Source organism: Haemaphysalis longicornis, unplaced genomic scaffold, assembly GCF_048455015.1.
Source record: "Haemaphysalis longicornis isolate Haplotype H1 unplaced genomic scaffold, Haemaphysalis longicornis Haplotype H1 scaffold_52, whole genome shotgun sequence".
In the NCBI taxonomy this organism is placed as follows: domain Eukaryota; kingdom Metazoa; phylum Arthropoda; class Arachnida; order Ixodida; family Ixodidae; genus Haemaphysalis; species Haemaphysalis longicornis.
In genome coordinates this window covers 914,115-938,338 of record NW_027526388.1, presented here as the reverse complement: position 1 = coordinate 938,338, position 24,224 = coordinate 914,115, and positions in this window count along the sequence as shown.

Sequence of the window (24,224 nt, the reverse complement as noted above, 5' to 3'; positions counted from 1 at the left end):
CCGGCCGTAGCGCGGCTGCCGCGCATCCGCTCTTTCAACGGTGAACCGCGCGTCCGGCGGCAGAATATTTGTTTTCTTCGGGCAGCCGGTGTTATAAAGGAGACCGGCCGACCTACGGCCTCAGAATGTACGTTTATCATTTGGTTAGCAGTTCTCGGCCAAATTACGGCAAGCGAACGGCCACAGAAATTTCGGCAACCGGTGTCCAAGAAGAGACCGGCCTTCGTAAGGTATCAGGTTATACGTCATTATGCGAACAACGCCGCGTGTCTGGGCGCCGAAAATTCTTGCACAGACGTGCTTTGAAGAAGACCGGTTTTTCCCTGGGTGAAGAAAGAGCCGTAAGGGAGTCGAATTGCGCCGACACGTTTTTCATCTGATTGGTGTTTCTGCGTTTTAACTGAATGAACTACATTTGTTAAACAGTAATGGGTGTTCTAGTTAAACGGGCAAGGTGCAAGGACTCACTGGACACTACCAGGGAAACGTTTAGGCCATCAAAATGCCATTTATTGCCACAAGAAGACTGTGCCGCACCAACGGGTGAGCTAAGCCTAGCCAGTCATAGCCGCCGACGCATCAGCTCGAGGCTCTTCGCTCCCTCAAGAAATGGAGACCATTGGAGACATCGACCCGGCAGCGATATCCGACCCGAGATGGCGGTGGTTCACCAAAATAAGTGGCCTTAAAGGGTGGCCTTAAAAGCGGCCACCACGCAGGAGCTCAACCGGCGCCGTGTCAAGGACTCCGCACCAAAGAAAGGAGAGGGCGCGCAAAACCGCAAGTTTCCGGCTATTCTACTCACTATAATACTGCGAAAAACAATGTGCACTATATTGTTTGTGATAAACGTAGAAGAGGCTAAGCTCGTGCATTGGTAGGCTCAACTTCGTGCCCGGCACTGTGTTACTTAATGGGATTTTATGACTGCCTATTTAGAAACAAGTGTTATTTTGAATTTCCCATAACAACAGAGCCTTGTGAATGACGAAGCCTGGATGTTAATTTAGTTGCGGTGTTTGAAATTGAGATTCGCTACACTTGGTATATGACTCATTTGGTTAAACATAATCGCCAGCATCCTAGCAAACACGGCGTTCGTCGGGTTATTCTTGTCGAGTTCACGCATGATTTGGCTCTAGCAATAGATAAGCTTAAAATAACTGACTATTTTCTAGTGCGGCAAAAAAGCATTTGACGGTGTTTCATATCACCTTTTTGTTAGTACATTGCGAGCAATAAACAATATGAATCGGTTATTGCATGGATAGCCGAGTATATCTCTCTAAGACAGCATCTGGTCGCTCTCAACTGTCGTTGATTGATTGATTAAGGGGGTTTAACGCGCCGACGCAACGCAGGCGATGAGGCGCGCCGTAGTGGAGAGCTCCGGATTAATTTGGACCACCTGGGGATCTTTAACGTGCGCCGAAATCTCGTACGCAGGCGTTTTTGCTTTTCGCCTCCATCTGAAAAGCGGCCGCCGCGGCCGGGAATCGAACCCGCGACCTCGTGCGCTCTCAACTGTCGTTCGTCCGGATATGTTCCCGCGACCTCAGGAATTCCCCTAGGCTCAGTTGCGGGCCCTACTTATTTTTTGCGGCCTCAAATCTTTGTTAAAAATGTTCGCGAATGACTGTGTAATTTACAGGACTATAGCGAATGAACGTGATTCAAAATACTTGCAGCATGATTCAAATTATTAACATCCTGGTGTGCTGATTCAGAAAAGTCGTTAAATCTTAAAAAGTGTGTTAACGTCAACTTTACAAGATAACTTTCATTCCAATTGAATGCGTAGACAGTAAATTACACTGCTTTAAGAACGGTCGTGGAATATAAATAACGAGGAGTTTATTTAACGAGTTCTTAGAGAAATAGGCACGTTCACGACCTAAAAGTTACGGCTGCACGTGTTTTTGGCTTTCCGAGATAAAATTTCGGCGAACCTCCACCTAACTTAAAAAAACAACCGTATTTCTTTCATGTGCGCTCAATGTAGGATTACGCATGTGTTTTCTGGGATCCCTACAGTAAAGAGCTGGTTGATACGCTCGAAAACATACAGAATAGGGCAGTGGAATTCGTATTAGGTATTGGCACTGTCAACTTAGGGTGAGGGCAAGTAAAAGTAAACTTAAATGGTAAGACGGGAAAGATCATAGACGAAACCTGAGGTTGAAATTTTTCCGTAATATTTATCATTCGTAAACGGGAATAGAAGGGGAGAAGTATATATCCAAGCGCCATTCTACATATCCCAAAGTGGGATTGATAGCTTTAAGCAAATTATTAACTTTCCTTTAAGGTGACGTCTTGCGCGATTCTATTTATTTTAGATCAAGATGAGAGTAATTATCTTCCACGTATGATTTTATCCACTGTTTATAATGACGATTTTCACAGCGCTTTGTAGAATTATTTTGTTGTTTGGTCTCATATTTGATGCTTAGTGTTATGTATCTCCCTGCTGTAGTGCATGCAAGGGAAAGCAGGTATCAAATAAAGAAATAAATAAATAAGTGAACAAATAAATAAATAAATAAATAAACAAACAAATAAATAAACAAATAAAAATAAATAAATAAGTAAATAAAAAATAGACTTGCGGAGCCGCAAGTTCGCCTCCGACGGGTTGAGAACCCTACGCATTCAAACTTGACCAATGAAATATTGATTGCTTTATTCATTGCAGTATGCAAGGTTTGCTGTATGAATTCTACAATTGCTAAGTTCTTTGTTTGAAAGAAAATATGAAACTCTTGCCTTCCGCCTTTCCTTGCGTGAACACAGAGGGATACAACTGCAGCCATGTGGAGGGCGTCTTTCGCAACACTTCTAGAATTTTCTTAACGTAGTACAACTTTAGAGGAAAATTAAGTTCTTTTGGACTATTAATGAGTGTGCACGTAACTCATAAAAACAACATAAAATATATTGAAACTGAAAGTACTTCTTTGATCTCTTCTAGGATCAGCCCTGTGAAAGATCATCAGAAAAGTTGATCGAGTAGAAAATTTCTTTGCAAAAAAATGGGCAAATACAGGACGTACTTTTTGTGTGAAGTATATTATATTGAATGCTGCTGATTGTTTTGTGGAGTACCGAACCACTTCGTAAAGGCATTCGCACCGGTTTATATACAATAAAACTGGTAAAGCAGCTGTTGTAAAAATAGTCGATTTAGTCACAGCATGAAAGTGTTGTCCTAAAAGAAATTACCTAAAAGCGGCACTTTCATCTTTGTGAAATTCAACCCACTAAAGTACGCTCCTTCCGCCCACCCCCCCCCCCCTATCCTTCCTTGTTTATTACAGGTAAGCCGCCCCACAGAAGATATCAGGACCTGGACAATCCATCTATTCCATCTCTGCAAAGAAATGAATATTTGCGGTATTCGGCAGTAAAAGAGGCACAGCAATAATTGGAACGACCATTTGTGAGCACTGTTGAATAATTGTGGTGTAAACTGACGCTAAAATTAGCCATGCTGCTCTGAAGGCTGGACGGCTGGTGGTTGCGCGTGGGCTCACTTTGATGTGGGTGCAGTGGAGCCAAAGTGGTGGGTTTGTGCTGCAGTACAGCGCGATTGAGTCATCTGCTTGCGCTGCATGCAGTGGTCGTCCACCGGTCTCCGTACAGTTAACGTACTGTGGCTGAACTACAATGCCCGTAGCACGGCCGAATTTACGGCAGCTTTAGTCCGGCTGGAGTCCGACGACCGAATCTCGGCTGTCCTCCGGTGGCCGTACTTCGGCCGCACGCGGGTGGCTTTGGGATGGCCGGAGCCCTACGGCTGGAATCTGGCCGTATGAACGTAAGCCGGTCGACTGGCCGACGGACACTGGCCGTTGGACAGTGATGGGAGTACGGCCGTATACGGCCAAAAGGCCCACATTTGGACACGGGCCGAACATGGTTGACGGAGAAAGGCCGGGCAGAAAATCACCGGCCAAAGTACACCGGGTTGAGTAAGGCCGAACAGTCCTGTGCTGCCTGGGATCATCAGTTAGCATAGGTAGTTGTGTTTCACAGGAACATAATTTTCTAAACCCATGTCGCGAGGTGCAAAAGAAAGATGAAGACTCAATAAATTGACTAGCTGAGAAAAATGACATGTTCTATGAATTTACAGCAAACACTAGTTATGATATTTCTCGATAATTGGAAGGTGAGTGCTTGTCTCCGGACTTATGAAGTGGAACCACCTTACCAACTTCACAGTCTTCTGGCAAAACACCGTGCAAGAGAGATTGTTCAAAGATTGTTAAGATTTTTCATTTGCAAGGCCTAACTCCCCACGCTCATTTTGTGATGTAACTATTTCAATACTATACTGTGACTACCGATCACCAGCGTGCGCTCCAACAGCCTTACTTGGGCGCAGCTACTTCACGAACTAGTAATTTAAAAAGAGCTGCTATGAGAAGTAACTGCACTATTGTTTGCCCCCTTATATAACACCGCGCAAAGTGCCCTTAAGGTAACAATAAATTAAGCTGATAACATGATTATGACGACCATAATCGACAACTCGCGACAAGCTTTTGGTGTTTTTCTGCTTGCTTTGCCGTAAAGGTGTTCAAGTATAAATTGCCAATTCTTGTAACTCTACCTATCACATGATGTGGGCCTGTTAATGATGCAACCCTTCATCTCCTCTCCGATGCAGTCCTTCCAGCAGTGGAAGGCCTGCTGATCAGCTCCCGCTCTGCTCGCGGGGTATCTCTGGTCCTGAGCTCTAGGATTGCAGTCGAGGTGGCCGGTGCAACCGGCTGATGGCTGCAACGCCATCATTTGCTCAAAGAGCTTCTGTTCCGGAGCTGTATGTTCTTCACGGTTTCTGACGATACATATTGTCGCGGAGACAAAGGCGACGCAGTTTTCTTCAAGGAAAACAAGTTTATTGGAGCGGTCTTGTGCTCCCCTAACACCTCAAACTATACACAGTGAAACAGCATTCAACAAACTGACGTGCGCAGAATGGTGTCGGCGAATCAAAGGCCACGGCGTCTGCTCTGCTGTCATTTATCTTTAGGCGCGAGGGCTTCTCGAAGGGTCTAGTTTATTCAGAACGCTGTAGATAACAGTAGATTATTCTGGATTGTTCACCACACACTATCAATGGAGATAACACGTACGGAATAAATAATAGAACAAGTGCTTCACTTGGTCCACGAATACCACAGATAACATAACCTACCGCAACCGGTCGGCCAAAACAAAACATAACACAGATAACGTGAGAAGTGCACACAGATAACACAGATAACTTGAGAAGTGCACATAGATAACACGGATAACAGAGATAACACAGAAGTGCACACATATAACACAGATAATGTGAGAAGTGCATTAGTTTGCATTTGTTAGTGTTTAATGTCATTTTCCATTTGGAGCTCTGGTCCAAAAGCGCGTACGAATCTGCTTAGAGTAACACGGTGTCATTAGCGTTTTTAATCTCTCGGTAAAAAGCCCAATCATCAGCAACACACTTGGCCACGATAACATAGCCACATAGATAACATAGCCCATCGCAGCCCGTCGGCCAAAACAAAACATAACACAGATATCACAGAAAACGCGAGACGTGCACACAGATAACGCAGATAACACAGATGACGTGAGAAATGCACAGATAACACCGAAGTGCACATAGATAACACAGATAACAAAGATAACTTGATAAGTGCACGCAGATAACACAGATAACGGGAGAAGTGCACACAGACAATACAGCTAACACAGATAACATAGATTACAGAGCTAACAGAGAAGTGCACACAGATAACGCAGATAACACAGATAACGTGAGAACTGCATTAGTTTGCATTTGTTAGTGTTTATTGTCATTTTCCATTTGGAGCACCGGTCCAAAATCGCGTCCAAATCTGCCTGGAGTAGCACGGTGTCATTAGCGTTTTTAATCTCTCGGTAAACAGCAAAATCATCAGCAACACACTTGGCCCACGGATAACACAGATAACATGGCCCACCGCAGCCGGTCGACCAAAACAAAACATAAACACACAAACCCAAAACATTGTTTGTGGCATTACCCTCTCTAAAAGGGCATCTACCCGATGCTAAAATTAAAGACAGTCCGACGGGAAAACAAACGTGTTTGTCATCGTGCGTTGTAAGGTTTCAGACGAACCAGGTGGACGACTTCAGGCCCCGTGCGTCGTCGTGATGTTCCGGAATCACCATCAGGGATCAACTCGTATTTTATTTCGCGAACACATTGTAGAATCCTATGGGCTCCGAAATACTATAGCAGAAGTCCAATCACTGAGTCCACGTCGTCGTATGGGAGTCAAACCCACACGCTATCCCCTGGGCGGTACACGGTGTCTCGGCGTCGGAGGTTGTAGCGGCCGGAATCCACACGCTGCTGGTCCGTTCTGAGAACTGGAGCGAACTGGCAGGCCTCCTCAGGACGCTAAAGGCAGCCTTGGACTTCGGGGTTGAGGTCGTCGTGTTCTAAGTGCGGAAGCATGGCGTCAAGCATTGTAGTCAGTCGTGTTCCGTAGACAAGCTCGAACGTTGTAATCTACATAGTTTCCTGGATAGCCGTGTTGTACGCAAATGTGACATAGGGAAGGACATTGTCCTAAGTGTTATGTTCAAAGTCTAGATAAATTGACAGCATATCCGCGATCGTCTTGTTCACACGTTCCGTTTATCGGTTCGTTTGGGGGTGTTACGCCGTCGTCCTTCGCTGATCCCTGTCGGTGTAGCATAATACGCCTTGCATGAGCTCCGCAGTGAGGGCCGTTCCGCGGTTCGTGATTAGGACTTCAGGGGCTCCGTATCGCAGCACAACTTTGTTTATGAAGAACTCGGCGACTTCTCTTCCAGTCCTCCTCAGAAGGCAGGCGGTCTATGCCTAGCGCGTCCCGTAGTCTGTTGCTACGACAATCCACTTGTTTGCGGATCGTGACGTTGGGAACGGGCCCAGAAGGTTCATTCCAATCTGTTAGAAGGGCCTCGAGGGGACGGCGATCGGATGAAGAAGTCGAGTGGGTCTCGTCAGTGGCGTTTTTCGTCGCTGGCACTCACGGAAGCTCCGGACGCAGTGCGTGACTTCGGATGCAGTAGTACTCCTTCTTGACTTTTCCAACAGTGCGAGCTGTGCCGAGATGTCCGGAACAGGGGTCGTCGTGGAAGGCTTCCAAAATGTCCTCACGAAGGTCTGCGGGGATAACAAGATAGTTCGTTATCGTTCCGGGGCTGAAATTCTTCGTCACGAGGACGGAGATTTTCAGGCTGAATGCTGGTAAGTTCCGTATGGAGGCCCTAGGCACGGCGACGTTGCGTCCCTCAAGGTAGTCGATCATGATGGGTAATTCGGGGTGGCACCCTGCTGGGCGGCTAGGTCGCTTTCCGTCACGACTCTAATGAATGCGCCGTATTCGTGAGAATCATGTGGTGGTGGGCCGACGGTGGCGAGAGACAGGCAGTCAGCTTCGGAGTGTTTCCTTCTGGATTTCTAGACCACTGTAACGTCGAATACTTCTAGTGCAAGCCCCACCTACCCAGACGGCCAGAGGCTTCCTTCAAATTGGCGAGCCGACAAAGCGCATCGTGGCCTGTCACAGCCTTGAACGGTCTCCCATTCACGTATGGGGAGATTTTGAAATGGCCCATATAATCGCGAGGCACTCTTTCTCAGTGGCTGAGGAGTTTTTGTTCTCTTGGACAGACCACGGCTGGCATAAACGATCACTTTTTCGCAACCCCCTTGCTTTTCGACGAGGACGACCCCAAGCCTGTATCACTGGCGTCCGTATGCATTTCTGTTTCGGCGTTTTCGTTGAAATGACCGAGCACAGGCGGGCTTTGCAGGCGTTGTTGCAGCGCGCAGAATGCTTCATTTTTGGCGTTTTCCCAGCTGAAACGGGTGCTATCTTTCGTCAACCACGTGAGTGGCTCTGCTATGCATGCGAAGTTTGCAATGAAGCACCGATAGTACGCGTACAGTCCGAGAAATCTTCGCACGCCCTTCTTGTCTCGCGGTCTTGGGAATTTCGCTGTCTGAAGTTTTCGCTGGGTCAGGCAGGACACCTGCGGCGTTGACGACGCAGCTCAAAAACATCAGCTCCTCGTACGCGAATCAGTACTTTTCACGCTTCAGCGTCAAACCCGACGTACGAATGGCCTGGAGTAGAGACTCCAACCTTGCAAGGTGTTCGTCGAAAGTCCGTGTGAATGCCACAACGTCCTCGAGGTATACGAGGAGGGTGTGCCAAATCCGGCTAGCAAGCACAGTGTCCGTGACTCTTATGAAACGTTGCTGGTGGCGTGCACATCGGAAATGGGATCACCCTGAACTCGTATAGGCCGTCCGGGGTTTGAACACAGTCTTCACTCGGTCTCTTTCTTCCACTTCAAAGTGCCAGTGGCCTGCCTTCAGATCCATCGAAGAGAAGCACTTTGCGTGGAAGAGGGGGTCGAGGCTGTCGTCGATTCGTGGCAGGGGGTACACGTCCTTTTTGGTGACCGTGTTCAGTCACCGGTAGTCAATGCAGAACCTTAATGTGCCATATTTTTTCTTCACGAGTACGCAGGGGCTTTTTGATGGCTGTGTAATGTTGTCGCTGAGCATTTCGTCGGCTTGTGTCCGGATGGCTTCCCGTTCGTGAGAAGACACGCGGTACGGTGACCGTCGGGTAGGTCGGCCTGCATCTTCGGTTATAATTCGGTGCTTCGCCAGCAGTGCCTGGCGTCATTTTGAATTCGACGAAAAACTCTCGCTGTAGCGGCGCAGCAAAGCCAATAATTTCCTCCGTTTTATTGTGGTAGTGTGGGTCGTGTCGAAGTGATGCGGAAGCTTGAAGGTATCTTCGGGTGCGTGTTCAACGTCGGCGACAGCAATCACTTGACTTGTTTCTTGCGTTTCTTCGAGGAACGCAATTTCAGCGCCGTTGTTTAGATGCTGGTACTCCTGGGTGAAATTACTGACCAAAATGTGAGATTTCGACTGCCTAAAGTGCGCAGTGCCTCTTGCGACAGAGACACCGCGGTCGAGAAGCAGGCCTTGGTCACTTTCTACAATACCGTCGACGACAGGAGCAGCATCCTCACTGTAGACGGTGATCTCATATCAAGCTTGCGCGGTGTGGCAGCGTGACGTGATCGTCGGCGATCCTCACAATGACACGGTGTTCAGGTTTCGGTTCTGGCGTCATGGCCCATCGGAGGAAAAAGTTGTCGACCTTCTCTGCAGATCAATCATTGCACCATTGTCCGTCAAAAAGTCACTTCCAAGAATTATGTCGCCGAATCGGTTATCCAAAATTACGAACGCAGCAGGGTACGTGGTACCGTCCATTGTGACGCGCGATGTGGACGTTGCACTTGGCGTTACGAGATGGCCTCCTGCTGCGCGAATGGGCGGACCGTCCTATTTGGTCGTAACTCTCTTCATTTTACGAGGGAATGACCCACTCCATACTTAGTAGTCGGCTCCCGCGTTGATGAGGGCGACTACATCAAAGCCGTCGATGGACAACTGGACGTCGGACGCCGCTTTGCTCCAATTTCGGGTGCGGTGGGGCGTTCTATTTCGTCTTGTGCGTGTTTGCGGTGGGGTATTATGCGTCGTCGTTATCGTCGTCTTCTCAGAGGCAGGCTTGGTCATGTCGGGGAAGCGTCGCGCCGTGTCGTTGTCGTCGAGTTTGGGAGGCAAGTCCGGGTTAGATCGCGTCGTCGGCTTGAGTGCATGTCGTGAATTATTGTATTCAGCGAGTCATTGCGTCGTTGGAGGGTTTTCATTTTCACATGGTCATGCAACTTTACCTCCATCAGTTGCAGCTTTTAGTTTCCCCCGCGTGGGTTAGGGGACCCTTCACGTGAGAAGTCAGCAGTGCTACGGTAGTTTGTCTACTGGTACGCGTAGGGCAACAATGAACCGTTGACGCGGGCTGGTCCTCGGTTGGTGTTAGAGAGGTATTCTTCGATCTCAGTGTGGCGCTGGTCAGGGGCGTCGACGGAGTACCCTCAAAAGGCTAGCCTCTTGCAGGAACAGCGACAGTAGATGTCGGCCTCTCCGCAGTGGTAGTACATCGGGCGATTATCGGGCGTGTGCCACATGTCGGTCTTCCTCGGCGTTTGGTATTGGTCTACAGGGGGTCGAGCGGGAGACAGCGGGCGGCGGTATGGCGCCCTGCCATTCCGCCTTCCACTCTTGACGACGGGTTGGAGCAGGGCGGTGTTGTCGAAGAGCTGCGGAGTAGGTCATCGCTTGTGGCTGGTGGGGGCTTCGGATGGTGTAGGAGCCCCTAGTGCCTGCTGAACCTCCTCTCGGACGACGTCAGTCAGGGAAGCCACTTGAGGTTGCGGGGTCATTGGAAAAAGCTTCCGAAGCTCCGCCCCGCCCACTGCTCGGATGGTCTCGCGCATTGTATCGCAGCTTACACTTGCGGCACCGATGGGCTCCGAGAACACCGCTTTGACAGAGCGGTCGTACTGCCTCGTTCGATGTTCTAGCCTCTTCTCCGTCGCGGCAGCTTCAGACGCTAATTTGGCCACCGTTTTATGGGGGTTGTGGACAAGGCAAGCAAAGAGTTCTTGATTTACTCTTCGCATAATAAATCTTAGTTTGTTTTCTTCCGTCATTTCCGGGTCCGCACGGGAAAATAGTCGCTCGATTTCTTCAACGAAGATCACGACTCTTTCGTTGGGATGTTGCGTTCGATAGTGAAGGTACCACGGTAGTGAAGGTAGTAAGGAACTCGCTTTTGAATTGAGTCCCATTGGTTCTCGAGCCAAGTTCGAGCCAAATGGTTCTCGAGCCAAGTTCGAGCTGCATCTTCTAAGTAGCAGAAGACATCCCGGAAAGTTTTTTTTTCGTCCCATCTGTTTAAGATGCGGACGCCCTCCAGCTTCTCCAACAATTCTTCGTGGTCTTCAGGGGGGCCCCTCGGAGTGATGGCAGTTCCCAGGACTGATTCAGGACGATTGCGGATGTTGCTACTTCTTGCGCCATGGTGGTGGTTCCAGCAGTCGTTATTTTGGGTGCGTTTGGCAGGAGACCAAACTTGGTCGGGAGACGTTGCAGCCGGCGGCTGGCTCTAGCTGGACTGTTCTGGTGGGTTCCAGAGTTTGTTTGGTGCATAAAGGGTGCGTACCTAGCACTCCACCAGATGTCACGTAGCCGAAGACGACGAAGTTGTCTTCAGGGAAAACAAGTTTATTGGAGCGAACCTGTGCTCCACTAACAACTCAAAGAATACACAGGCGGCGAAACAGCAGTCAACAAAACGACGTTCGCCGAATGGTGTCGGCGAATCGAATGCCGCGTCTTCTGCTCTGCGGTCATTTATGTCTAGGCGCGAGGGCTTCTCGAACAGTATAATTGCATCCAGAACGCTGTAGATCATAGAAGATTATTCTGGGTTAGTTCGCGACACTCTATCAAAGGATGTAAAACATGTGGTGTGAAGAATAGAACATACCCTTCACTTGGCCCACGGATAACACAGATAACATAGCCCGGTGCAGCCGGTCGGCAAAAACTAAACAGAAAAACCCAAAACATTGTTCCTGGCATTATCAGGGTCATGAATCGGGCCCGAATCTTTACAGGGTAAAAAACTGGGCTTTTCTTTACGCAAATCAATAGGTGTTGCGGCTGCGCATCGCGCGCCCCCGTGGACGCCATCGCGCCTAGTAAGCACTGCATCCTTAGTAAGGATGGCATGATTGTGGTGACACCGAATAAAGGGAATTGGTACGGCCATAAACGATCTTGTCGCTAGATTCTAACGGCAAGTCGCGCGTTGCTGTGTACGCTGTGGCTGATATAAAGTCCTAGATCCTGAATACGTATTGTGCATGAACGGCAGCTCATTTACTTGGAATAGCATACGGCATGACTTCTTCATGAAACTGCAAGTTAGGCAAGTTGAGGCGCATGTGCTACTGTCATCGGTCTGTGTTTCAGTCGCTTCACGTATGCTGATGGTTCGCTCCTAAATTGTTTGCGCCTCGCAGCCTAAACATTGCGTATAATTTTTCCGCCAAAGCTCCTGCATTATCTCCCCCTTGGATTGTGAACAGTATGTTTTGCCGTTGAAAGGGTAGTTGGTGAGTTCATACATTCAAATTCATAATATTGTAGTAGATCGTATGCTTGAAGAAGGATGGCAAGTTGATTCATAGCAACCATATCGAATAGGCAGCAGAAAATCAGCGCTGTGTGGTCGTTAATTCTTCTTTTGTCCCGTCCTTTTTTGCGCTGCCTGTCCAATATGGTCGTATACTTATCTGCAACGTCAGCTATCAACAGTGAAACTGACATATTCTTTTATGTGCCATTTGTTTTGCCGTGAAATCAGGCATAAAATTTTATAGGTGATGAGATCATCACGAACAAAAATTTGTTGGTATATTTGAAAGTATGTCGGTGCGCTCCGTAAAGTTATAGCGCTGTGTGACTCAGAAATTTCATTTCTGTTTTAATTTTGCATGGCATACTTGCGGTATTCTAGTTTCATTGGTAGATGCTTTTGCCGGAAGTCCGTCCACACCAGTGTGCTTTCTTCCCTCTCTGCCTCTTCTTCCCCAAACTTGTGAACAAGACGGTTAAGGTAGCTCTCAATGCTAGCGAAACCTGCGCATAGATTTATTACGAGTATTTTTAAGTTCTGTTTCGATAATTAGGTAATATATAAAACAAACAAAGAAACGATGTTAGTACCGTTACAAAACCACTTTGTTTATTTCGGTGCCGTATATTAGGCTCCCATAATTAGCTGCATGGCCCATTGACAGATGCAAATTCTGCGCACCAATTTAAACCATGAAGTTTTTCAAGTCTTCAAGCACTGCATTATCAAGAACGTTCGACGTCCTTGTGCTCTCTCAACTTTGTACCTACAAATAAACTATCTACTATTGCCCTAACAGGTCCTGAGTCGGTGCTCAGAGAGCTGAGTACTGAAATAGCCCCCTTCACAAGGAAACCCGGTTGAGCTAGTGTTGTAAATATTGTTTATAAGTGGAAGACTTAGTAATAAATTTGTAAGTGGAATCCAACCAAGCGATGTTGTTATAATACCAATACTCACACAATTTTGAATTACAAGGTAACCAAAGCTACTAAAAGAAATTGTTTAAATTAAAGGCTACAAACTCCAAAGTCAGTGTGCGGCACCGACAAAGTAAAATCTGGCTCAGCCTGTTTGTTTTTTCACGGGGAAACAAAAAATAGCCTCTACGACTATATAGGTCTCAAGAATCTGCTTTGCTCCATCTGTTTGAATTTGTTTCATGCAGAAACGAGCCCGTTTGCCTAAATAACTGCACCCATTTTCGAGATATTTAGATATCAACATCCCATTATTACGCCAATTAACCCACGGCCCTCAGTCTCCAGTGGCTGCGAAGCAACTGACCACGGCGGCTGTCAGACCTGTGACGCAGCAGAGGGTGCTAAGAATCCCTTGATCCGGACAGGCCGCATATGGAATATGAACCTGGCAACATTTAACGCGTGAACGTATCTAGCGAAGCGAGTCCAGAGGTGTTGTTCGAGGAATTAGAGGGAATCAAATGTGATATCATAGGGCTTAGTGAGGCTAGGAGGACAGGTGAAGCATTTGCGGCGCTGAAAATAGACACGTCTGATGTTACCATGGTCTAGTGGACACACGAAAACTGGGAGTGGGATTTCTAGTCAATAAGAGCATAGCTGGCAACATAGAAGAATACTATAGCATTAAGGAAAGGGTAGCAGTTCTCGTAATAAGGCTCAATAAGAGGCACAAACTCAAGATGGTACAGGGCTACGCCACCACAACCAGTCATGACGACCAGGTAGTAGAAAGCTTCTATGAAGATGTGGAATCGGCAATGGCTAACCTAAAAACACAGTATATACTGTCGTTATGGGAAACTTAAATTCTAAAGAAGGCAAGAATCAGGCTGGAGACAAGCCAGTGGGGTACTATGGTCTGGGCTGTAAAAATAGCAGGGGGGACTTACTAGTTCAGTTCGCCGAATGAAATGACCTACGCATCATGAATACCTTGTTCTGCAAACGAGACAGCCGGAAGTGGAGTTGTAGGAGCCCGAATGAAGAGCACAAAAATGAAATAGACTTCATATTATGCGATGACCCTGGCGTCGTGCAGGATGGGGAAGGGCTCGGACAGGTCAGGTGTAGTGACTACCGTAAGGTAACGTCTCGAATTAGGCTAGATTTGAGGAGCGGCCGTAACAAGCTAGTACGAAAGAAGTAAGACGTGAAGTAGAAAAAATCATGAACGCGTTGCAGAATCGATGTTCAGCTCTTACCGAGGAAGCAGAGTGTACGACACATGAAGCCAGCGACAATCTACACGCATTATCACGGAGTGAGCAGTAGAAGTCAGGGGCACGATGGCTAGTCAGGATACTGGTAAACTTTCCCAGCAGACGAAAGATCTAAGAAGGAAACGGCAAATTATGACAATTTCCACCCCAGATGACAGAATAAAAGTAGCGGAGGTTTCGAAGTTAATCAATAAGCGTAAGAGCGCTGACATACTTAAACATAATATGCAAAGGATCGAATACGCTGCAAAGAGCGGAGGTAGCCTGACAGCAGCGAAGAGACGGCTTGGCTTGGGGAAAAATCAGATGTATGCACTTAAAGACAAGCAAGACAATGTCATCACAAATAGGGATAAAATAGTCACAGTAGCCGAGGAGTTCTATGGGGATCTGTATAGCAGCCGGGACATCCACGATAATGCCGAACGACACAGTACGTCAGAGGAGATAGACATTCCGCCAGTAACTACAGTAAAAGTAAGGAAGGTTGTGAAAGAAATGAAAGGGGGCAAAGCACCTGGTGAAGATCAGATAACAGCAGACCTCTTCAAAGATAGTAGGGAAATTGTACTTTAAAAACTGGCAAACCTGTACACATAATGCCTAACGACCGCACGTGTACCGGAATCTTGAAACAACACGAACATCATCCTAATTTATAAGAAAGGTGACATGATGAACGTGAAAAATTACAGGCCAATCAGCTTACTCTCAGTCGTCTACAAAGTGCTTACCAAGGTAATCGCTAGCAGAATTTCTCCAACTTAAATTTCAGTCAACCTAAAGAACAAACAGGCTTCTGCAAAGGATATTCATACATGGACAATATTCACACGATCAATCACGGGATAGAGAAGTGCGCTGAGTATACTGAACCCCTATATATAGGCTTCAAAAATACGAGAAAGCATTTGACTCGGTCGAAACCTCAGCAGTCATTCAGGCACTACGGAACCAGGGTGTAGATAAGCATTGTGTAAGAATACTAGGGAATATCTACAATGAGTCGACAGCTATCATATTCCTCCATAAGGAGAGCAGAAAAATACCTATTGGCGGTGAGCGCGAACACAGGCGGCGCTGCGAAGCGCGCCTCCATGACGTCAGCTTAGGGATTCTCGCATTTGTCGTCTGCTTCACTCAGGATCGCTCTCCCTGCTCTTTCTTTGCGCTCGGTCAACGTCTGATGCTTGTCCGCACCAGAATTGGCGTGTGGGTAACTTTTTATCATAATAATAGGCTTAAAATTGCATACAGAAGCTCATAGTGTCAATTAAAGTATTGTTTTGAATACCGCTATGGGAGAAACATTGCCGGCGCCACCCCATTCCTTGCGAAGCCGGTCCTGTGCGGAGCGCGAAGAGTCCGAGCTATGCGTCAGCTTCTCATGTAAGCATTCGAAAAAAAGGAACAGTCAGCTGCTAATAACCGACAACATCGAAAATGAAAGACCAAAACAAATTCTACGCATTCAGGGCTGTCGGCTTTGGCAGAAGGCATCACGATTCCCGGTAATCCTATGTTAGGTAAAACAGTTTTTGCATCCTTGCCGAACGCTCGAACGCGTTTTGTCACATCACTTTACGTTGTCAAGGCATGAAAGTTTGCCGACATGCACTATAGACTGCAAAAACTGTAGCTTGAGTTCCAAATAACCCAGTGCGTATATACGCGCGTGCTGATTTCTATACCAAGCATCTAACCAGTATGGAGGTTTATTGAGCAAAACGAGTCACGTCTTCGTTAAATTTATAGTAACACATATATGTTTGTTAAGACCTGGAGGGACATTTCGGAACATTTTGCACAGCCTGATCTTCCCGATATTCGGATATGCGTTATAGGAAAACTGCACTCAAGAGGAGAAGGAGGAGTAAGGGGAGGAGAAGAAAACTTTGTTTAACAATTAAATCGATCTGGTTAGTGGGCCAGGTACTCAGTCCAGGACAAGAGAGTAAAAGTAATTTTCTTCAAATCATAGAACGCCATCCCAAGTAGAAAAGGATTTGTTCTTCGCGCCTGGAAGGGTTGAAAAGCAATAAAGAGCTACTTAAAATTCTTCTTCGGTTTCGAGTCTTGTAATATATGCAGGTATTTTATTTATTACGTCAGTTCGCGAGTGTTTCATGCCTTCAACACCGTAATCATGTCATCATTGTTCGAGTTGAGAGTCATTTCGTTATGATAACGATATAATTACGATAGAAATTCGGAGCGCAAAAGCCGCCTTCGAGTACTGTGGACCACGTTGTTTAGGGCGCGATGGCGGTGGCGTAGCACAAACCTTCTCATTGTATTTGCATGTGAATAAACAAAGCACGCTGCGGATATGCACCTTCTTGCAGGCAGCCGTAATAAGAGCCAATTTGTGAAGAAGGGAATGTATGCCATATAAAATGAAGGAAATATCCACACGACCTTTGGGAGGCTCCCAGAAATCCCGAAACCTCCTAATAAGAAGTTGGTGACGGCGCAGAAAAATTAATGTATTGGGCAGAAAAAAAGCAAGAAACATTATTTCGGTACAAGACAACAACAAAAGAAACACAAGAAAGCCGCTTTATTTCCTGCTGTGCGATGAGCGTCTAGAGGCCGCTGCTTGGTACGCAGTACTAGACTGTTGAATATTCATAGGAGCATCTCAAAAATACTGCAGGGAAGCCTACGCATTTTGAATACCTATCGAGAAGCTCTGATCGCTGATCCTGGCGAATAAGAAAGAAAGGACAAGTTACACACGATCTTCTGACCGATACTCTGAAAAAAGTGGTTCTCTATCTCTTCGTGTGCTGCAAACTTGTGGGGGATACAGCTTCAAATTATTCAGATGCGTCAGAAGCTGGCAAAATAACTTAGTCGCTAGGAATACGCTTTTTAACGCACTACAGCAACGAAGGGGGCGATTTCTAGCCCAGGCACTGTTGCCCCTCACAAACGGAGTGTAGCAGACGACAGCGGCGCGAATCCCTAAGCCGACGTCAGAGCCAGGGGGCGCCACTCAAACATCTCACCGCCAATAAGAAAGGGCGTTAGACAAGTGGACACAATCTCTCCAATATAATTCACAGCATGTTTACAAGAAGTATTCAGAACAATAGATTGGGAACACGTGGGCGTAAGGGTTAATGTTAACCTCAGATTTTCTGATGACGTTGCCTTGCTAAGTAACTCGGGGTACGAATTGCAAAGCATGCTTTCTGCAGTGGAGAAACGGAGTCGAACCCTGGGCCTCAAAGAAAACCAAAGTAATGCTTAATAACCTTGGGAGAACAGAGCGGTTTGAGGTAGGTGGCGAGGCAGTAGAATTGGTGAGCGAATATATCTACTTAAGCCAAGTAGTGAACCCAGACCCCAACCTTATTCAGAGATAATTAGGAGGATAAGAATGGGGTTGAGTGCATACGGTAGGCGTTCTCTGGTAAAGGACGGCAGCCTACGATTGTCGCTGGAAAAGAAAGTGTATGGCGGCTACATCTTACCGGTACTCACCTAGGGTGTAGAAACTTGGAGGTTCACTAAGAGGGTTCAACTTAAATTCAGGACGACTCAGCGAGCAATGGAACGTAAGATGATAGGTTTAACATAAAAGGACAAGAAGAGAGCCTAGTGGGTAAGGGAACAAACGCGGGTTAAGTAGAAATTAAGAAGAAGAAATGAACGGGGGCAGGGCATGTAATGCGAAGGCAAGATAACCGTTAGTAATTAAGGGTAACAGAGTGTATCTCTAGAGAAGGCAAGCGTTGCAGGGGGCGGCAGAAAGTTAGATGGGCAGATGAGTTGAAGAAGTCTGCGGGGATAAATTCGTCGTTATTAGCGCAGCACCAGGATAATTGGAGAATAATGGGAGAGCCCTTTGTCCTGCAGTGGCCGTAGATAGGCTGATGATGATGATAGTGATATATTAAGATTTTTAGATACTAGCACACGGAGGAGGAAAAAATATTTTTGATCGTACGTTTCGCACTTCGACTACTTTTTTTCCGTCGCCCCTCCTATTGTTAAAAAATATTAGATGGTGCACGATGATGCAGCATTTACTTGGGCTATAAGGGGAAATTATTTGAATACAAAAAATAATTTTTATGGCATTTAATCTGACAAGATTTCAAATGTGCCGGAAATATAAAAAAAGCATTATGCCTGTGCGCAATAACAGCTCACAATAAAGCTTTTGTAAGGCCAGATGAGAGAGTTTTAATGAACAAAATGGCAATGCTCCGGCCCGTACATATAATGCAGGTTCATGGGAATGGCGGCATGAACAGATAATCTCACGTACATGATTCCTTATCACACATCCGGAAAACAAAGAGACACGCAAAAGGAAACCTACGGGCGAAATCACCTCGTGAGTGCGGTAGGCGCTCGCACATGGGCTTCTTCCTGTGTCTCCGCTTGTTTGTGGAAAGTGTAATCATTGATCGTTTCTAAATAGGCCCTCTCGTTGGGATGCACCATTTATCTTTCTCATGTTGCATGGCTTGAAATTGTGTACCTTAAGTGCCGCCAACCCCTCACGGAAAAAGTACAATCCCTGCACAGCTTACACCACTAAATAATAAATAAGGTAGACCTAGAATTTATGTTATCCAAGAAGTGGGTGACTGATGCCTGGCTAATTACGGTTGATAATGCTCCTTTCACGGTTTGAGCGTGGATCAAATTATCGAAGAATCCTACTGCTGTGGAATTAGCATTGCGGAATCCTAGTGTTGTGTATTACACAATGGCACTTCATTTTCATGCTACCCATGCAAGGTATGTGATAAAGCTGCTCTTTCTGTTTTACAGACAGTGAGTGCAAAGCGTAATGGTCATAAAACAATCAAACAATTGTTAGAGGCCTTGTAACACATAATTGTTTGGGGCCTGCCTCCAGGTGGTTCGACGAATATTGGGGATGTATTGATTGAGTGGAAGATTTAGGTCTCCTTCGGCAGCAGTTCAGTACATGTGATTGCACGTTTTTAAACCTTTCTTGGCATACCCCAGTGACAATAAGGTCCCCACCTGCTCGGTTTGAAAAACGTCGAGAATATTCGCGGGCGGCATTCGCCTTGGGACAGCGTTGAATATTGGGTAAGGTTCTGACAACTGCGGGGGAAAAAAAATAAACGATTGAAAAAATGCGCTCGAAATTCTCAATGTAAAATTCCCACTCATTTTTGAAGAGAAAGCTGAATGAAAACGTTAGGAAACCGATGCCAGAAACGTGAAGAAGGGCTAACAAAAAAAGACCTAACGTTCACATTGCAACACCATCGAATATAGATCTGGTCGAACGTGCACTTTAGGAACTACACATTTCTTTCTAGTTCAGAGTCCCGTAGGGGACGTCGCAGAATTTTTGTCCACCAAAAAAAGTCTGGCGTTTTGCCCTAGTGTACAAAAAATTGGAGCGGCTTGCATTAGTGGTGCAAGGCTTTAGAAACACGAGAGCCCTCTCCCATCGTCGAGGGCACGGGTGTTGCCCCACAGATGGATTTCCATAGTTCCCGCTGGACGTTCTTCATGAGTGCCAGCCAGGATCGTCTAGCCCGCAGCCTGTTACATCTACTCCAATATGAGCTGCAGTAGCGTGCGCTAGAACCCCAAGTAACGGGATTCGCAAACCGTAGTCCGAGCTGTCCTGTACTCACCATTGGGGGCGCGGACGCCCGGGAACGGTTGTGTTGGCTTTTTCGCCAGCTGCTCATTCGTCGCAAGTCCATGCGCAAGCCTGGACGACGCCACGCCACCGGACCCAACTCAAGCTTAAACATCTCTGCTCTTATGAGCGGCCCAGAGCGGCTCATAACGGCTCAAAGCGGCTCATTTGCGGCAGGAAGGCCTATGTCAGCGAGGTTGCGAACGAAAAAATGACTGAGTGAGCCAGCGAGTTAGCATGCGAGCTAACAAAAGAGCGGACGAGCGAGCGAGCGACCGCGCTACCGAGCGATCGATTGATCGAATGAACGAACAAACGAACGAACGAACGAGCGAAAGAACTCACCAGCGAGCGAGCGATCGAGCGAAAGAACGCTCACGTGAATTCAAAGCCAACACTACCAATAACCCAAAGAAAAAATTGCTGTGCGCTTTGGAATGCCCTTGACGGGGTTGAGTTAGAGCCTGAACTCCGCGAAGAAGAAACACATTTATTTAGGAGCAGAGTTAGTTCACGATGGTGGCCGCTGTTTTGGGGGTGACCGCGGCCGCCCACGAGACCAGTGAAGCTTGAGCCTCCTGGTCTAAGCAGCGCAACGCCGCCTCCCACTGCTCACATGTGGTTATTTTCGGGTATGGATGTCTGGGGCATCCCCACAGAAGGTGCTCAAGGGTACCGAGGGACTGGCAGGCAGCGCAGTCAGGTGAAAGGTATAGGGCTGGCTTAATTAGGTGTAATTTAGCGGGATTGGTAAATGTAGCTGAGCAGGACTTCTTGCTGTGCTAGTTGCTGAATAGATGCCATGATTTGAAGGGAAACAAAAACACACGCACGAAGAACAGAGTAGACAAAATCATGGCATCTATTGGGAAATGTGTTCGTCTGTAAAAGACGCCATGTGTGTTCTTGCTGGATGGTGAGTCATGTGTGCGCCGGGGGATATACATGGTGAGAGAGGCGGTAATGGGTGGTAATTTCGTTGTAGCTGATCATCCGGTCTCTAGCCGATTTGGCGCCATGGTGGGGGAACGAGCTTGGCCCGGCTCGGATGGTGAGTTCTCGAGCCATACTATGGGCAACTTCATTTCCCTCCAGGCCAGCATGCGCCGGACCCCACATGATTTCTACGGGGTACGTTAGGGGGGCTTGTTGCATAATTGTGAGTGCCTGAGGCGAAATAAAGCCGGAAGAGAAATTTTGAACTGCCCTTTTAGAATCGGTGATGACTGTGGAGGGGGTCGGCTTTTGCGTTAGCACTAATGCTACGGCCGCCTCTTCCGCTGTGGCTGGGTTGCTGGTGCGGATGGTCAGGAGGTTGCGCTGTACGTGATTGGAAGTGCAATGGGAGACGATTGAGAAGGCACCATGCCACCGATATTCGGCTGCGTCGACGTAATGGACGTCATTTTTGCCGCGGAATTTTTATTTAGTGCTTGTGCGCGTTGCGAACGCCTTTTGGTGTTGAATTGTGGTGCATGTGTATGGGCTTTTTTATTAATTTACCTTAAAGTCTCTCACGGGCGTTACATAGGGGTCGCAATGAAAAAAAACACATTGTAACATTAAAAACAGCAACACCCATAAAAATACAAATACAAATACATTCATGTCAAAATTCATTGTTTCAAAAAAAGGGTACACACAAGGCGCACAACAGTTATCAAATTCCTTAAATCTGTGGGTTAAAAAATTACCCAGGTTGAAAATAACACAAACATCGAACATTGAACCAATCTAAGAGGTTCAAAAATGACACAAACACTGAAAAATGATTTATACATTGAGGAATAACTGTAACTCTTTTGAAAATGAGTCGAGATTACTGAGTGTGACGATACTACATAGGAGCTAATTCAAGTGACGAATAGCATGTAAGAGTGGCGAGAAGAAAAATAGGTTGGTACGCGCGAACATTGGTTGAACTTTGAATGGATGATCTAAACGGGAAAAAAACGCGACCAGCGGGTCTGATGTGCGAGGCAGCGATAGAAGACTGGCTGTGGTATAGCCTATGAAAAACCGATAAAAGACTATAAAGCCGGCGTTGTTGTAGAGGTGGTAAGTTCAGGGATTGTTTCATTTCGGTTATACTGGATGTTCGTGAGTAGTTACTGCGAATGAATCGGGCAGGTTTATTTTGGAGTGCCTCAATTTTATTTACGAGATACGACTGATGGTGGTCCTAGATTAGCGCTGCATATGCAATCTCTAATCCAACAAGTGTTTGGTAGGCCAGAAGCTTTGTGGATGTGTTAGCTGAATGCAGATTGCGCCTAATGAATGCGAGTGATTTAGAAGCTTTGCTGGTTATTGTATTGATATGGTGATTCCAGGTTAGATCAGACGTTATGTCGACCCGAAGTTTACCATGGTTACGGTTTGTACTGGCATACTATTAGGAAAAGAGTGACGGGGCTCAGACGCGCTAGTTTCGGTAAATGTTATGGCGTTAGTTTTTGGCACATTCACTTCCATCCGCCAATCCCTACACCATTTCGTCAGTTGATTAAGGTCTTATTGCAAGAATAAGAAATCTTGGGGGTTTTTTTTGCTTATAAATGACGCAGTCAACCGCAAATAATCGGATAGTAGAAGAGATATTAGCTTTAATGTCATTGATATAAATTATAACTAGGATAGTACCCAAGACCGAGCCCTGTGGAACACCGGAAGTTACTTGATTAAAGAGGAGGAATGATCGTTAACGGTTACTAACTGAAACCAGTGGGATATGAAGTTCTTAATCTACCTGTTAACCTTAGTGTTGATATTAGGAGCAGAACGTTTTTCCATTCGACGGATGTCAGGGACCTTGTCGAAGGCCTTGGCGAAATCTATGAATATAGCATCTATTTGTCAGGACGAATGTACTGCATTATGAAGATCAGTCATTAATTCGAATAACTGAGTTTCACAAGAACGACCTCTGCAAAAACCATGTTGATTAGAAAAAAAGAACTCTGTTTTATTAGGTAGCTCATTACGGCAGATAATATTATGTGTTCTAGAAGTTTGCAAACAATGCTGGTTAAGGAAATTGGTCTGTAGTTAAGAGGCAAAGATAGGTCGCCTTACCTGAAGATGGGGATAACACGGGCGATTCTCCAAGCAAACGGTACGCATCATGTGTCTATCGATTGCTGAGATAAAGCCGCTAAGATCGGGGATATGACCACTTTAGTCATTTTTAGTAGTTTGGTGCATATGTCATCGGCGCCTGGTGCAGAGTTGGTCGGGAATCTATCAATGGTTGCAGCAATACCCTCCTGAGTGATAAGCAAGTCGTCCGTTGCTGAATCTAACGACTGTATATTAAGAGTTGCTGGTAATCGGATTTTATTTGTAAACACAGAACAAAAAACAGAATTGAATTCCTCAGAAGCCTCTGATGAGGAAAGGTCTGTACCATTTTGAGACAATGATATGGACGATGATGATGAGCACTTTGGATTTATCACTTTCCAAAATTTTCTCGTGTTGGTGTGCGGTAGGTTTGTTATATCGTTGTTTAAAATTTTTTCCTTGGCTGCCTCGATTTCTGCTTTGCACAGTTTAGAGTGTTTTTTGTAGCGCTTCCAGTCATCGGCTGAATCAGATCGTCTGGCCTTGGAATAAAGTCGCTTTTTCTTATTGATGCAGCCCTTAACGCCTGTCGTAAACCACGCGCTTTCCGTCGATGACGTGATACTGATTCTTGGAACGTATTTTAAAGGTAAGCTTTTTACCTCTACCCCCCCCAGGGTTCTTTCGCGACCGTTGGTGTCACCAGAAAACTCCAGCGAACAAATAAAAGAATTTACTGGCACCGCCGCGAATCTAACCTGGAACTAATAGGCTAACGAAGTGAGAGCCCGTTGTCTTACCGATTTAGCTACGAGCCGACGCGAAGACGGGGAAGACAGGTTGTGTACTCACCAAGCACATCTACGGGTTTACCCCCTCCGCTCTCGCTGAATGCCATGTGAAAGCGTCACGCGACCACTCGCGCTCATCTAGCAGCCCTGTGGGCACCTTGCTCATGTGCTAAGAGTTACAAAAATTAAAGTAAGCTCACAACAATGCATGGCATCTCACTTCTAGTACGCCAATGTGCTAAAGCCTGTGGCCTCCAGTGTTCACGTAAACAATCACAGCTCCTTGTCGTCCGCCCTCACGCCAAATCAAAGAATACATTCAAACACTTCTTGATGGCCAGGCCATAACTCCAAGCCCCAGCATCAAGATCCTGGGCTTATATCTCGAAGCTAACACCAAGAGT